Source organism: Talpa occidentalis, unplaced genomic scaffold, assembly GCF_014898055.3.
Source record: "Talpa occidentalis isolate TD23 unplaced genomic scaffold, MPIMG_talOcc4v2.1 talOcc4.2, whole genome shotgun sequence".
Taxonomy (NCBI): domain Eukaryota; kingdom Metazoa; phylum Chordata; class Mammalia; order Eulipotyphla; family Talpidae; genus Talpa; species Talpa occidentalis.
Genome location: NW_023602073.1, coordinates 34,112,769 through 34,128,075, shown reverse-complemented (window position 1 = coordinate 34,128,075; position 15,307 = coordinate 34,112,769). Strand labels below are relative to the sequence as shown.

General features: G+C 43.4%; 1 protein-coding gene and 1 long non-coding RNA gene across 7 annotated transcripts in view; one reads left to right on the top strand and one right to left on the bottom strand.

Moving 5' to 3' along the window:
• The window catches only part of LOC119252020 (HLA class I histocompatibility antigen, A alpha chain-like), a 161,902-nt gene that overhangs the window by 139,317 nt on the left and 7,278 nt on the right, over window positions 1-15,307 (bottom strand). The gene's annotated exons all lie outside the window — the stretch shown is intronic.
• Window positions 1-15,307, top strand: part of LOC119252021 (uncharacterized) — a 36,485-nt gene that overhangs the window by 17,144 nt on the left and 4,034 nt on the right. For 3 of the 6 annotated variants that reach the window (XR_008553095.1, XR_008553097.1, XR_008553094.1), the window contains exons 3-5: window positions 5,155-5,527; window positions 6,051-6,164; window positions 10,960-11,111. This is a non-coding gene — a long non-coding RNA (uncharacterized LOC119252021). Of the gene's footprint in view, window positions 1-5,154; window positions 5,528-6,050; window positions 6,165-10,959; window positions 11,112-13,942; window positions 14,057-15,307 lie in introns of all 6 variants that reach the window. The other 3 variants (XR_008553096.1, XR_008553098.1, XR_005126692.2) reach the window with 3 other exon arrangements.

Sequence of the window (15,307 nt, the reverse complement as noted above, 5' to 3'; positions counted from 1 at the left end):
ATGCACACCATCCAAATACTACTCAACAGTAAATAGATAAAAACCTATTGATGCACTCAACAATCCAGATGAGGCTTAAAGGTGATATGCAGAGGGAAAAAAAAGAAAAAAGTCTGTCTCAAAAGGTTGCCTATTGCATCATTCCATGTGTATGACCTTCTTCCAGACAAAATGGTAGCAACTGAAAATTGCTCAGTTTTTAAACTTTGCAGTGAAGGAGCATGTGACAGAAGATTTAACAGAAGGGAATTGTTTTGGTTGCTCTGTAATTTTATTGTGTGGTGCACCTGTAATCTATACCAGGATGGACAACGAATAGTTTCTTCCCCAACACCTGCATTCCAGCAACACCGCCATTCTTGCTCTTCCCGGACCCTCCAGACATGGTCCCTCCCAGGATGCTTGCAATCACTGATCCTCTGTCTGGAACACTCCACGCCCAGAGGCCCACACTCATTGAACCCTCACTAATTTCCCTTAAAGAAATTTGACCAATGCTAACTCAGAATATAAGTTTTTCACCTATATTTCATTATTAAAATAATGTCATGTGGTTTGTTATAGGTACATAGGGAGCTGGGAAATGTGACAGAAAAAACATGGCATATTGGCGCCAATAAAATTAGCATCTTTTAGTAAAAAAAGAGGAGTGAATGGTTTATACAATAGGCAAACATTAGGGTCTGCCACTGTCCTCCATGGGAGCAGGGTCTGCCTGATTTTTCATTGGTTTCTCCCTAGCACCTATGGCCATGCCTGGCACAGCGTATCTTAAAAACTCTGGAATAAATTACTGTCACCTCACTGGTTCTCTGAAAAATAATAGACAAAACCCCTATTCAAAAGAGGACATTAAAATTCACATCTTTTTATTATTAATTAAAGTTATAACTTTTGATGATAGAGGTTTAATCAAAAGAGATAAATTCCTTTGCCCAATAAGGTAAAAGAAATGAGGGTTTCTCCAGATGAGGGAGTTGTGTCCGGGCAAGGGAGAATTCCCCCCACCCCATGTGGGTTCTTCTAAGACTACATGGATGGACAAATTCACAACAGACAGATTTATAGGCGAACAGACCAAAATTTAATAGCATGTGTGTGGAAAATTACATGCTTATGAATTCTAAAGAATAATGGCGTGAGCCTGTGATGTTTACTCTGTGTTTAGGGCCCTGAGGCATCAGGAGAGTGGGGGAGAGATGTCCCAGGATGTGCGGATGAGAAGGGGGTAACTCAGCTTCTCTCTGAGCGTAAAGGTGCGATTCTCAGGGGAGCAGACATGGTCAGGATACAGGATGGTTCCCTCCAAACTACTGGCACATTCTTGTGGGCTCTAAGGGGAGCCGTGATCTTCTTTTATCAGGAAAAGGAAAAGGACAAAAAGCTCCTAAGTCCTCATGACTCTTACTTTAAAATATTCTGCACTATTGAAGTGACAGTAGCAGCTTCCTTAGGCACAGGGTCTCTGCGCTGGTGACATCCCTGGAGGAGACCCTCCCTGGGCGTGTGGGGGGAAGCCCACCCAACCCTTTTGGGGAGACAGGTCAGCAAAGTGGGGCTCCTGTAAGAGTGAAGAAATTGGGAGCAAGGTTTAGAAATAGAGGAGAGTTAAGCACGATGGCGACAGACAGGACCCGAGAAGAGAAATGGCCAGTGAGAAGGTCCCGTGTTGCCGGTGAGTTGCTGCTTTTCGTGCACCATCAGCACCTTATGTTTCTTTTGATGACAGTGTGGGGAGAATGCTGGGCACAGAGGAGGAGTTTAACACCGGATGAAGAAATGTAGTTTCAGAAAAGAGAACTGAGAGGAGACTGAGAACAGGAGAACCATGAATTGAATGAAAATGACCATTAAACACAGAGCCCCGCCCTGTCCCCAACATGGGATAGATACAGAAATATTGGTGGAAAAGAGGGCGGCAGTGATGCCCAACTGTACATAGCAGTTTAGCTAAAAATGAAAGGGTAGATGTATTAGGGTTGTCCAAATAGTCCTGTAGATTGTGTGTGTGTGTGTGTGTGTAAATGATTTCTTACAAGTATTACAAGGAATTGGCTGACATAATTATGGCAACTGACAACATACTTTGACTTAGGTTGTCCTTTTAGTCATTTCTCCTTTCAAGCTCTATGTTTACCTTCAGTCCCCAAATCAAATCACACCTCTCTAGGAAGTTCTCTCTAACCACTTCTGCTTTGATTCATTCCAGTGGCGCCCCAAAAAGGGAAGAACAGAAAAGTTGTCAGAAGTGAAAGTGTCCTTTTGTTCATTTTTTGTTCTTCCTTCTGTTTCCCTTTTTCGTTTGTTTCTGTCTCCTCATCTCATAACTTAAAAAAGAAAATCAGCACACACTCACTCTACATTGTCCTGTTTTATCACTATTGCTTTATAGATTCCCCAGCTACTTTACCAGGTAAAGGAGGGCAAAGAACACAGCTCATCTTTTTTTTTCCTACATCACCCACAGCACCTAGAGGAGTGTTGAATATTTAATGAACAATATTTGCTTGAGTTACCTGTTTTAATAAATGTTCACAATAGTTTTAGAGTGGGTGTTTTACAGAAGCACAGAGAAATCAAGTGTCTAAAACCTACTATATCTATAAACTGCTTTTCTAAGTTAAAAATATCTCATACAAAGTACACAGAATTGCCAAATGCATTGTCAATATAATTTTCTTGGTCATGTGAGAGAAAAATTCATATCAGGATATTTTCTAGTTGTGTTAATTTTAGACATATATTTATGATTTTATTGTCTTTCTAGACATACCCTTCAGCTATTTGGATCAATAAAAATTGTATTGATAATACTAAGATATTTTAACAGGAGCCTCCCTGGTGGTGCAAGGGGTTAAGACACAGCCTATGAAGCTGTCTGCAGCCACTGCAGCATGAGTTTGATCCCAGCCCAGGGAGCTAACCACATGGCGCAGCAGACCTCTCCTGACTCACCCACTGCTCCCCTCAGCAGTGAATTGCAGTCAGTCTTCCTGTTCTGTTCCCCACTCTGTCTCTGGTGCATCATCTCACCCCCCACACCTCTGGCCTGTACCCCAGTTCTTGCATGCATCAATAAATAAATCTTTAAAAAAATAAATAAAATAAACTATTTTAACATTGTTAATGAATGTCATTCTTATTGTAGTTACTGAAAATATGCCATGTAAATTTATGTTTCAACCCAAAAAAATTTTTTGAAAACAGATTGACATTCAAAAATCAACAAATGTTTCCTTCTCAGAGTATTGCAATTATTGACTACATTGGGAACAATAATAGAGCAAATTAAATTTGATTTCATTTCCAAGATTCAAAAGGGACTAGAATTAAACTACTTGAAGGATCACTGATTATTGAATCCTATGCATTCTGACAAGAAATCCTCTCATGCCAGAAAAATATGCATACAAGTTTGACATTGAGACTTCAAGAGAGCAGAGATGACCTGGGTAATTCTATCAGCATCTCAGTAAGTGAGCTGGAAACAGTAAGTTTATAGCTCACAGGAACCCTTAAGTTGAAGGACTAAATCTCTCCAACGGCAAAGTCAAAGAATATACTAAGCATGAGGAGGGTTGGTTGCTGATGAGAGAAAATCTCCCACAAGTCATATTCTTTTTGGATTATATGGGCCTTTTTAAGAGAAACTTGATTTGACATAAAGTTGGGAGCTCGGTATTGCAATGATTGAAAAGTTTCGCAGAGTTCAAAGGCAGGAATACATTGCAGTTCTGGAAGGAAGTGAAACTTGCAACTAAGCTGACAGATTCTAGGAAATGCTCTTGGTCCAAATCTGCTTCTCTTTTTTGCATTTCCTCCTGTCTTCTTTCTCCCTGAAGTTTGCTTCTCTCTGGTCTCCACTTCACAAAGTGGTCTATAGTGGAAGGCCACATGAAGTGGCCAACTTTATTCTTGTACATAATGTTGAAATTCCTGGATGAGACCATAGTTGACCAGTTAGTTCATGTTGCCAGAACTTCAACAATTAACAGTGGCCATGGACCATCTTACCTGTCATCCATTTTACTGCCTGGAGACTGCTTCTGTGATTTTTCTTGTAACAGGATGCTTGAATATAATTTTGAAGTGCTCAGTTTTGAAATCTGCCCTAAATTTCCTTGTGGACAGGGTCATAACTAAGTATACATAGTACACAAAATATGTCTAACATAACAAAAAAGACAAAAAAGAATTTGTTCCACCCTTACTCCCTTGCCTGCTCAACAGTCAAATTACATTTTTGATAGAGGATTATAAAATGGGCAATTTCCACAGAAGAGTCATGCATTTGATAGATACCCTAGAAATAGATGTTAATTAGACATACAATTTGGATATAGCTTGCAGTTAAAATTTATTTCTTTGGGAAATGAAATGTCATGAAAATGACATACAATGTCATGAGAATGAGCTGAAATGAAAGCTAGTATGGTCACATTACATTCAACAAAAATATTAAAATTGCAAGGAATCATAAAAAAGAGAAGCATGTGCCAAACAGTATTAAGTAAAAAGGCATTACACAAATTTTATGATATCATTTGTAGAAGCTTGAAAACATCATCTCAATTTCAGTGATTCCTGGGTTGTATGATAATGGACAATTATTGTGCACTTTTTCATTAATACTGGAACTGTTATTAATGACTACTGCTATTTTAATAATTTAAAAAGTTTTTTTAATAAAGAGAAGGTGCTATCCCTATAGTAGGAATAGCACTGGAATAGGGGAACAATGTCTTGATTGCTGACACGAATCAGTAGTGATACATTACTAATGTGTCACTAGAAAAGGGTAAGAGCAGAGTGTGGTGCTGGATGAGAGCAATGCTGAAGAATATTCAGGTTCCTTTTAAATAAACTTTCCAGTTGAATATCCGATTATTCCCATACCTTTCATTGAAAAGGTTTTCCTTGACCCCAATGCATTACTTTGATGTGTTTGTTAAAAATTAAGTGATTGCCCAAGTGTGTCTATTCCTGGACACTCTAATCTGTTCTGTTGATGCCTGTCAGGACTTAGGCCAGGATCACACTGTCCTGATTAATGCAGCTTTAGTAAATTTTGAATTCAGGTACTGTAAGTTTTGCAATTTGTACTTTTTTTTAAAGGAAAAGGTATATATGTGCATTCATTTGTGTTTTCTGCAGCCAACCTCAGAGAGGAAATGTTTGGAGGCTTTGCAAGTAGCTGAGTCACTGAAACTGTTCCCGCTTTTGCTGCTGTCACAGCCTGGCAGAGAAGGCGAAGACCTGGACCCGGGCGCCTCTCTAAGCTTTGAGTGTGGCCAGTTGTCAGGTCTTTCGGCCGCTGCAGCAGCTGTTTTGCGTGTCACTTGTCTGGTGCTGTGCTGGGGCATCTCGGCAGCTCCGTTGAGCATCTCCTGTTGTGTCTTCTGCTGTCTTCGTGAGTTGGATCCCGGCCTACGGTCTGGCAGCCACGTGCTCCAGGTCCCCAGTGGCAGGAAGACGCTACTTGGGAACATTTGTGTTTAGGACTTTACAACACTGGACACTGCTTAAGGTGAGGTAAATGGCCATTTGTGGTCTCAGGAACTCTTTGTTTTTCCCTGGTTTTTAAGTACACCCCATTATTGTTGTCCTCTGAGGCTGAGTGGTCTTGTAATTGTGTGCACAGGGGAAGAACTCAGACGGTAAACTATTTGGGCACTGTCCTTGGCCAGCTTTAGTGCCTCTTTTGCCCTGTATCATCTTTATTTTGCTCTTTTCCTTTCAGTCTTGCCTGGCCGCTTCTGCCCCTCTCCTATGGGTCTCCACCAGAAGGTGCCTTAGTCTTGTTGTAAGCTCTCAGGCCTCAGCGGTCCTGCTCTGGGCCAACCCTGTTTGGCTGGACATTTACACCCAATGGGATGGTAACTTTGGGTGTTTCATTTAGAAACTACTTTAACTATAGTCTTTCTATTCTCTTTATTGCACACTAAGTGTACTGAAGTCCTCTTCTATTGAAGACCTTATGCATTAGAGTAAATTTAATTAATTAATTAATTAATTAAATCCCAGTTCCAGGTCTTAACCTTCCCTTCCAGGCTCTAACAGCAGCAAAGATGGGAACAGGTGAAGAAGCTGTGATTGCTTCTCAACCTTGGACTTGTGCCAGAGACTTGGGGGGACATGGAAGGAGACACTGGAAACAGACATGGGTGAGAGACCTGTGGGGAGATTACAGTGGTAACATTTATTTTGATTTTGATTTTGCTCTTTTTCTTCCAGGCTTGTCTGGCTCTTTCTGCCCCTTTCCTATGGGTCCCAACCAGAAGGTGCCTTAGACTTTTGACAGGTTTGGGGGCCTCAGTGTCCCTGTTTTGGATCAAACTGTTTGGCTGAGGTGACCCACAAAGGGATGGGTAAATTTGGGTGCTTGATTGGGAATCATATTCTCTATTCTGTCCCTTCATTCTCTTTCTTACACAGTGATTGTATTAAAGTCCCTTCCCATTAAATGTCTTATGCACTAGAGTGTGTTTTGTTTTCATGTGGCTGATGGCAGAACCCATTTAGCATGGGCAGGTTTGGGAGTCCTGGGTCCCTCACCCTGCCTGGTAACAGAACCTTCCTTTACTGTGGATATCACACTGTTACAGTCCTGCCCCTAGGCAAAAAAAAAAAAAAAAAAAAAAATGTAGGTTTCCCAAAATATCCAAAATACACCTTGCATATTGTCAAGTATTCCATTCCTTGGTATATATCCAAAGGTAAAAGCACTAATTCCAAAGGATATGCACCTCCTGTGCTCACTGCAGCCTGTGCACAATAACCAACTATGGAAACACCTCAGTGCCCAATGGCAGATGAGTGGGTTAAGAGGTGGTAGACAGACACAAGAAATACTACTCAGCTGTGAAAAGTTGAATTTGCAGCAACATTGACAGATGTGGAGGGGATTATGCTAAGTGAAATAAGTTAGAATGAGAAAGTCAACTACTGAGTGATGTCACTCATTAGTGGAATATAAAGTAACCAAGCAGGGACAGATGATACTAAACCAAAACATACTCTAGAAATAAGAGGCTATGTGGGAGGGGAGGGAGTGGGTGTGATATAGGAAACAAAGTGGGAAGAGGGCCCAGTGATGGTGGTGAGGTCTGCGGGTGCCCTTAGGTGGGTGCGAAGTGGTAACAAACACCTGAAGAGGTGTGACCCTGTGCCTCTGCACACATTCAGTGTGTAAACCCATGTTACCTCAGTAGAAATAATACAATCATGGCTGGGGGGAGAAACTATCTTGAGCAAAAGAAAAATTGTCTTTTCCATCCATCACTGACCTCAGGACTTTGCCTTCGCCTCCTCACTGTCATGCAGGCTGAGGGGCTGGTTTCCCACAAGGGCAGAGGCTGGAGGTGCAGGGACTCCTGGGGCTGCTTAGAGACTGCTGAGTAGAGACACTTCAGAGAGGGTGCCTCTGAGGGGAACCAGAGAAAGAGAGTCAGAGTAATCCCTAGTGCTGAGTGACGGTCTGGTTCCCTAGGGGAGGGGAGTGTGTGTGTGTATGTGTGCGCGTGTGTGTGTGTATAACAGGAGACAGGGCATACAACATAAGAAAATGGGGGAGAATTATACATCAAGTCCCAGCATAAATAAATTCAAATCTCATAGAGAGGGAGAATGTCAGCAAAACACCTCAATAAGTACAGTTCCATGAAGAAGCTGTCTTTGAGCAGGACGTGAAGAAGCACTGGGTCTCAGAATAGAAGGAAGTTAGAAATATGTTGTGGTTGGACTGAGCTGAAGGAGCTGGGTAGGACCCCCTCGTGGTCCCTGCTAGGATGTGGTTGCACCTGACAGCTCCCTCCCCCGGCCCCCAATGTTCACTTCAAACTCTTCTTCTTTGGGGTCACTGTAGAAAACACACAGGCCTCAGAGTCAGGGAGCTCCAGCATGGCATCCCCTCTGTTTCCCAGGGGCCACTGCCTCCATGGGCTGCAGCTACTTTCTCTCTAGACCAGAGCTGGAGGGAGTCTCACAGGCGGAGGGAGGAGTGTGTGTCCTGCTGGCCTGGCCCAGGGCCAGGATTAGCCCATGTCACGCTAGTTACTGAGCTGAGCCTCTGTCTACAGTCCAGGAAGGGATAGGAGAGATGGGGCAGGGTCCATCAGCTCTTGGAAGATGTAATGTTACTCCAGGGTAACACTCCATGTGCAGCAGGGAAAGGATCTCAGATAAACCCAGGCTGGTTTCCCCACCTCCCTCCCCACTATAATGTCAGGATGAATCTCCTTGTATTCATGGCTACACTGGAGGGGAGCACAGACAGACAAGTATTGTTACTGTGTTTGTTACCAGGATTGGAGGTAAGACTTTTTTTTTTTTACTGTAAAAGTTCTTTTATTTTTATTTTTTAAATTAATTTATTTATATATATTTTGCATCATTGTTCCTTTTTACATAGTTTGTTTTTTCCTCCTCAGGTGTAGTCCCCAAAGAAGTTCCTGCACCAATGCAGCCATGCACCATCCCCACAGCCCCCTGGGGGCCTCCCTCCCTCCTTCCCATCCCTCTCCCTCAGGCTCCCCTGTAGGATGTCTCTGGTTTTTAATTGTCTGGGGTTTTTTTTGTTTTGATTTGTTATGTTTTGTACTGTTATTATTTTTCCCCTACATCTTATTTGTTTCCCCTGTATTCCTCCTATATGTGAAACCATCATTTGCATTCCCACCAGCCATGCAGGAGAGTTCCTTTTTCTCCACATCCTCTCCAGCATTTGTTGTTTCTGGTTTTTTCATTTTTAATGTGGGCATTCTCACTGGACTGAAGTGTACCCCATCTTCTTGATCCATTCAAGATCCCCTGATTTAAAATACGATGAGAAACTACTTCACACCTGTGAGAATGGCCCATATCAAAAAGACCAGACCTAACAAGAGCTGGTAGGACATGGAGACAAGGGACGGTCCTGCACTGTATTAGGGAATATAGACTGGTTCATCCCTGATGGAAGACAGTATCCAGGTTTCTTAGAAAATTAACTGAGCATCTGCCATAGGACCCAACAGTCCCATTCCAAGGTATCTACCCTGCCTCAGACGGCCCATGAGAAGTTCTCAGCTATGAAGGAAGACTCAAAGTCTAAATGAATTAGCAGCAGGGGGAGGCTGGGGAGAGCCCTCTAGAGCTGCTCTGCCTCTCACTCTCCCAGCCCAAGCTCTTATTAAAGATATGAACAAAGGGATAAGGAGACAGCGTGCAATTGTGTTTATGTTTATACACATGAATAAGTTACTGCTGGAACAAGTTTTTCTAGTTAGTAGGGATCATGCACACAAGTCAGCATGTCCTCAGGGAACAGGAGTTAATTTGGGGAAGAAGTTCTGTTTGCAAAACTTCTAACCTCCTGGAACCCCCTGTGCAGAGTAAGCAGGTGCTCTCAGAAACTCTGGCTCCCCTTAGGGCGGCAAGTGCCAGCACACCCACAGAGGATGTTACACTACTTCAAAGGAAACCTGCACCTCCATGATCACTGCAGCACTATTTACAGTAGCCAAGCTGTGGAAGGGGTTGTACATAGATAATAGAATACTACTCATCAAGAAACATAAACTCATGCCATCTGGGGCAACATGGGTGCAGCTAATTGAAATAAGCCTAACGGAGAAAGACAATTGTATCACTTAGATGTGGATATAGAGAAATTAAACAAAGGGCTAGATTAAGCCAAACTTAAAAGCTATCCCTTGAGTCTTCCAGGCAGTGCCTGACTGCTGACTGGGGCTGCAGGCAAGCCCAGGCTTCTTGGCCCAGCAGTGCTGTGTGGACTGACCCTCTGTAGTTTGGCATCAAACTCATTTGATGACAAATCCTGACTCCCGCTGACTGAGTCCCCCATAGCGTTTTGTTTCACCTGTACCACCACTGGGTCCCCAGCCTCTGCTGTTTGCTGGGTCTGAGATGGATCTTGGACCTGATGCTGCAGGATATTTTTTTTTTATTTTTTCAGATTAATTTTTTTATTTATTTATGCATGTAAGAACTGGGGTGTAGGCCAGAGGTGCAGAGGGTGAGAGGATTCACCAGAGACAGTATGGGGAGCAAAACAGGCCGAGCCACTGAAATCCACTGCTGAGGGGAGTGGTGGGGTGAGACAGAAGAGGTTTGCTGTGCCATGTGGGTAGCTCCCTGGCAGGGGGTCAAACTCAGTCCCACACAGTGATAACACTGAAACTTAAACCTGATGTCACCAGGGAGGCCCTGTTGTTAATTTATTTTTTACATCTTTTAATGTAAAATAATAGAAGGGGGGCAGTTAGTGCTTCTGCTTCTCTGCTTTCATAATATACACACTCCATCCTGCCAGCACAGGGCTCAGGTTGGGTTTACACGTGTGTTTGTCACCTTTGCTCAGTGTCCATCTCTCATGACAGAGCAAGCTCCACATTTCCGGGGTCCTCTCTCTGCTCCCCATTGTGTCTGCAGGGGAGGCAGCTTGGGGAGGCAGGAGCCAGCCAGGGAGAGGGATGTTGGGAAGTGATGAGGAGGCAAAGGCAGAGAACACTTGGGAGATGCTCCCTGGTTCCCTGAGAAAAGCATTTCTCGAAGTGTGGTTGAGGAATCCTTAAAGTCACCCAGAACTTGTCACAAGGTCCATGAGGTTAAAACTATTTTCAAAATGTCACTTCGACACCATTTGTCTTTTCACTATTTTGCCATCTGCTGAGGTAAAACTTAGTAAAAATGGAGCTTATATTACTAATTGCAGTAGTAGTTATTCTTCACCACTTCTTACCTCAGAAGCACAATTCCAAGCCAGTTTCATTTCAAAGTGTCTTGGCTGAAACATTGAAAATTATTTTCATTATTTTATAATCCTCAAATCCACACTTTACAGCACCGGATATGATGACATGCAAGTGCACACAGAGTATTTCTGCTGCGTTCCCAACTACCACGTGCCAAGGAACATATTTGCATGAGATGAATTAGACTGTTTTTCTTTTTTCGTAGGCAATACCATCTTCACATGAAGGAATGAATGACAAAATCTGTGGCTATTTGATTTGGTTAATGAGCAGACATTGTCCTGAAAATGAGTGTGTGCTCCTTTAAGAAAATCAACTGACAATTGATAACTGACAGTCACTTCGCCTTGACAAAATGTAAGTGCTCAGAAAAAAACAGAATATGGAAAATTGTGTCCTATCACTAACTTGACAATTTCTAGTACTGCTTTTACCTTTGGGATTTGTGGTGAAAAATAAAATGAATTTTTTAAAATAATTTGATTCCAGTGTAATGAGCACTGAAGAGCTTTTTAACTTAGTGAAACAATATATTACTTAAAAAAAATCACACATTAAGGCCTCCCCTGGGGGCACAGAGGTTGAGCGCTGGGCTGCAGAGCTCAACATAGTGACAGACCTCTCCGGCCGCGCCCACTGCTCCCCTCAGGAGTGTATTTCAGTCTGCCAGTTCTGTTCCCTGCGCTGGCTCTGGTGAATTCTCTCACTCTCCCACGCTTCTGACTGTACCTAGTGCTTATATAAATAAATAAATAAATCTTTAAAAAAAAAATCACACATTAGCACAAGACCCCATTAATATGCAAGAGAGGACTATGGAAATGTAATAGAATAAGAAATATTCACTGATATGACTTCGCAAGTAACCTTTGAGAAAAACCTCCTATATAGTTTTAATTCAGTATCAAAGTGGAATATTCATAATTATGTGAATACTACTCCAACATACTTGTGTGAGGCTGTATACATTTTTCATAGACTTCAACCAGAACCACAGACTAAATGCAGAAGGAGGGCCTCCCTGGTGACGCAAGGGGTTAAACACCGCGCTGTGAAGCAATCCGCAGCTTCTGCAGCACAGAGTCCCATCCCAGGCCAGCCAGGGAGCAACCAACATGGCTCAGCAGACCTCTCCTGACTTTCCTGCTGCTCCCCTTGGCAGTATATTTCAGTCAGTCCACCTGTTCTGTTCCCCGCTCTGTCTCCGGTGAATCTTCTCATGCCCTGCGTCTCTGCTGTGTACCCCAGCTCTTATACAAGAGCATAAATAAAAATAAAATCTTAAAAAAAAATAAATGCAGAAGGGAACATGAAAATCCTATTGTCTTCTAATGAGACAGACAAGAAAGACAACTGCAAAAATAAAAAATGTAAAATATCCACTCTTCTTATTGCCTTGATTATTTTCAGAAATAAGTTATTTTTCTTAAGAACACTTTCTATAAGCATGTATTGGATTATTACTATTATTCTAAATGAAATAGCTACATGATTCAACTCAGCTTTATTCCCAGTATGGTAAATATGGGGAGCAATACCTCCTAAACAAGATTATACTTGGTGTCCACCCTAATTTGTAAGACTGGACACGGATCCGGGATGGAAAATGACTGAGAATCGCAGACCCAGCGCTTGGGTCATGGAGACAGGGTGAGGAAGCTTTGGGTGAGGAGAGGAGGGGCCAGAGCAAAGTCCCAGGTCCCCAGTCTGGTTCTCATAGTTCCAGGCCCAGGACTGTGTCTAGGGCAGGAAGGTTACTGTTGGGGATACCCCACTGCCCCTTTAGCCTCCCTTCTGTCTCCACCACCTGTGCTGGGCCCTGGACACTTGTGACTCCTCCCCAGTTCTCAGTCCCCAGTGCCTGGAGGTTCCCAGAGAACCAGTCAGCATCACTGCCTGCCCAGGTAAGTCTCCACCCACCAGCCTGGAGTCAGAAGCTCCCCAGACCCCAGCAGTGCTGGTCATGGGGCCCCCAACCCTCCTCCTGCTGCTTCTCTCCAGGGCTCTGGCCCAGACAGACACCTGGGCTGCTGAGAGCAGGGTGGAGTGAAAAGGCTTCTGCAGAAGAAGCTGCTGCCTTAGGCCCCTCTGTCACCCTGTAGCGCCCCTCAGTCCTGGTCCCTTTCTGTCCCCCCTCCCTGCCTCCTCCTTTTGTCCCCTGAGTCTTGCCCCTTCTGGACCTGCTGCCCATGTTCAGTCTCTGGAGCTCCCTCCCTCCTGGACACTTTCTCCCCTGCCCCATCTCCCTGGGACTCAGGACCCGCCCAGGGAGAAGGGTCCGCCTGGCTTTCACCCCTTCCCGCCCCAGGCTCCCCCTCTCTGAGGCTTTTAGAAATGGTGATGTCCCGCCCAGCCTCGGGGAGCCGTTATTTTTTAAGATATATATTATATATATATATATATATATTTATATATATTTATATATATATTTATATGTATATTTTATCTATTTATGTACATAATAACTATGGTGTAAGCCAGATGTGTGGGGGTGAAAAGACCAACCAGAGAGTGGGGAGTAGAACAGATGGATCTACTGAAACATGCTGTTGAGGGGAAAAGCCGGCTGAGACAGGAGAGGCCGGCTGTGTCACGGGGGCCAACTCCCCAGCCAGGATCCAACCCTAGCAGTACTGGCCTGAAATAGCTCAACAGCGCTGAGACTTTAACCCCTGTATTACCAGAGAGGGCCCATATATCAAGATTTTTTAATGAGATAAGTTAAAATTGTTACATAGAATAAGGGTTTAATTTCAACCATTACTTAAGACTGAGGTCCCAATGTCACCAAAATTTTAAAGACAGCCAGTTTTTACTAAGTTTGAGATACAAAAATATTTTAGATTTTGTATTTTTAAGAAATGACCAAGCATTTTTAAGAGAATAGAACCCTTTTTATGGACCATGCATGGGGAAAAGAGGAGAAGAACGGTTAAGATTTTATTTTGTGGTTTATCTGTTTTTAGATTTTTAGAAATGTAAGGTTTGGGATTTATCTCAAAAAGTTGTAGTTTTACTTTTTAGTTTTTATCAAGTTTAACGTTCATAAGAAATCTTTTATAGGGAAGTCAGGAGTTTCTACTTAACCAAGAAGCATTATGTAGGAAAACACAAGAAAATAGAATATATATTTTAACCTATAGAACAAACTAGAACAGTATCTCAAGGTGGACTAAAGCAGAGTCTAGTTTCCCACAGCAGGAAGGCAGCAGAGACGTGCCAATGATCCCAACACTGGAGCAAGAGGTCCAGGCAGCTGCTTGTTGAGACCAGGGGCAGCCCCCACTAGCCCACTGCAATAGGTCAGTCCTGTTTTAATAAGAACCTTATAGTCCCTAGAAGTTGTATTATACCCATTTTTATAACATTTGGCAATTTGTTGTGAATGAATTTTGATTACCATTTCTGGAAGCACCTTTTTTAAATTTCTTAAAAACAGTAAATGGCAAACCCTAGTGTTAGGGCTCTCAGTTGTTTTTATATTTGATCGGAGGGGGTGTGAGATTATCACTCATGTTTCCAAGAGAGAGAGTAAAGATTTAACTGAAAAACTCACAGGAGAAAGTTAACATCACAGACTCAGTGTCCATGTGCCTTTAACCAGGCTGATTATCATCACAGACTCAGTGTCTGTGGGCCTTTTACCAGGCTGACTATTGTCACAGACATGGAGTCTGTGGGCCTATTACCAGGCTGACTATCATCACAGATGCGGGGTCTGTGGGCCTTTTACCAGGCTGACTATCGTCACAGACGTGGGGTCTGTGGGCCTATTACCAGGCTGACTATCATCACAGATGCGGGGTCTGTGGGCCTTTTACCAGGCTGACTATTGTCACAGACGTGGGGTCTGTGGGCCTATTACCAGGCTGACTATCATCACAGATGCGGGGTCTGTGGGCCTTTTACCAGGTTGACTATCGTCACAGACGTGGGGTCTGTGGGCCTTTTACCAGGCTGACTATCGTCACAGATGCTGAGTCTGTGGGCCTATCACCAGGCTGATTTGGAAGAAAAAGAAGATAGGAAAGACACCACTGAAAACACCTTCTTACCGCTTTGTCACAGACTCTGGGTCTGTGAAGCCTTTTGGCCAGGCTTGAGAGGACGTCCAATTCCCTTCTCCGGGCTTGAGAAGCGGGGTGTGGGGTCCCTGTTCTGGTGCCATTTGTTGCATCGAACAACACCACACTGACAAATGGGAGTCGTGGAGCAGGCTACATAATGCAGGATGCTGCTGAAGAGCAAGATCCTGGCCCTTTTATTGACACACATAATTGGTTATAAGGAGATTAGGGAGATTAAAGAAAGGGGAAGGGTGTAAAAGATTAGGGATATGTGAGTCTGCCCTCCAGGCACTTCTAATCTACTTGATGATACACCCTAATCTCCAGCCATGGTTCTAATCTTATCAACAAGGCCCTCCACTGATCAGCTTCTGGGGTCCCTTGTCATACATCAGTTCTCGGCCCCCCAGGCATTCCCGGTCATACCTCGTGATGTATAAATCGGGAGTATGTGTTATGCATTGTTCTTCAGCCCCCTGGGCGTTC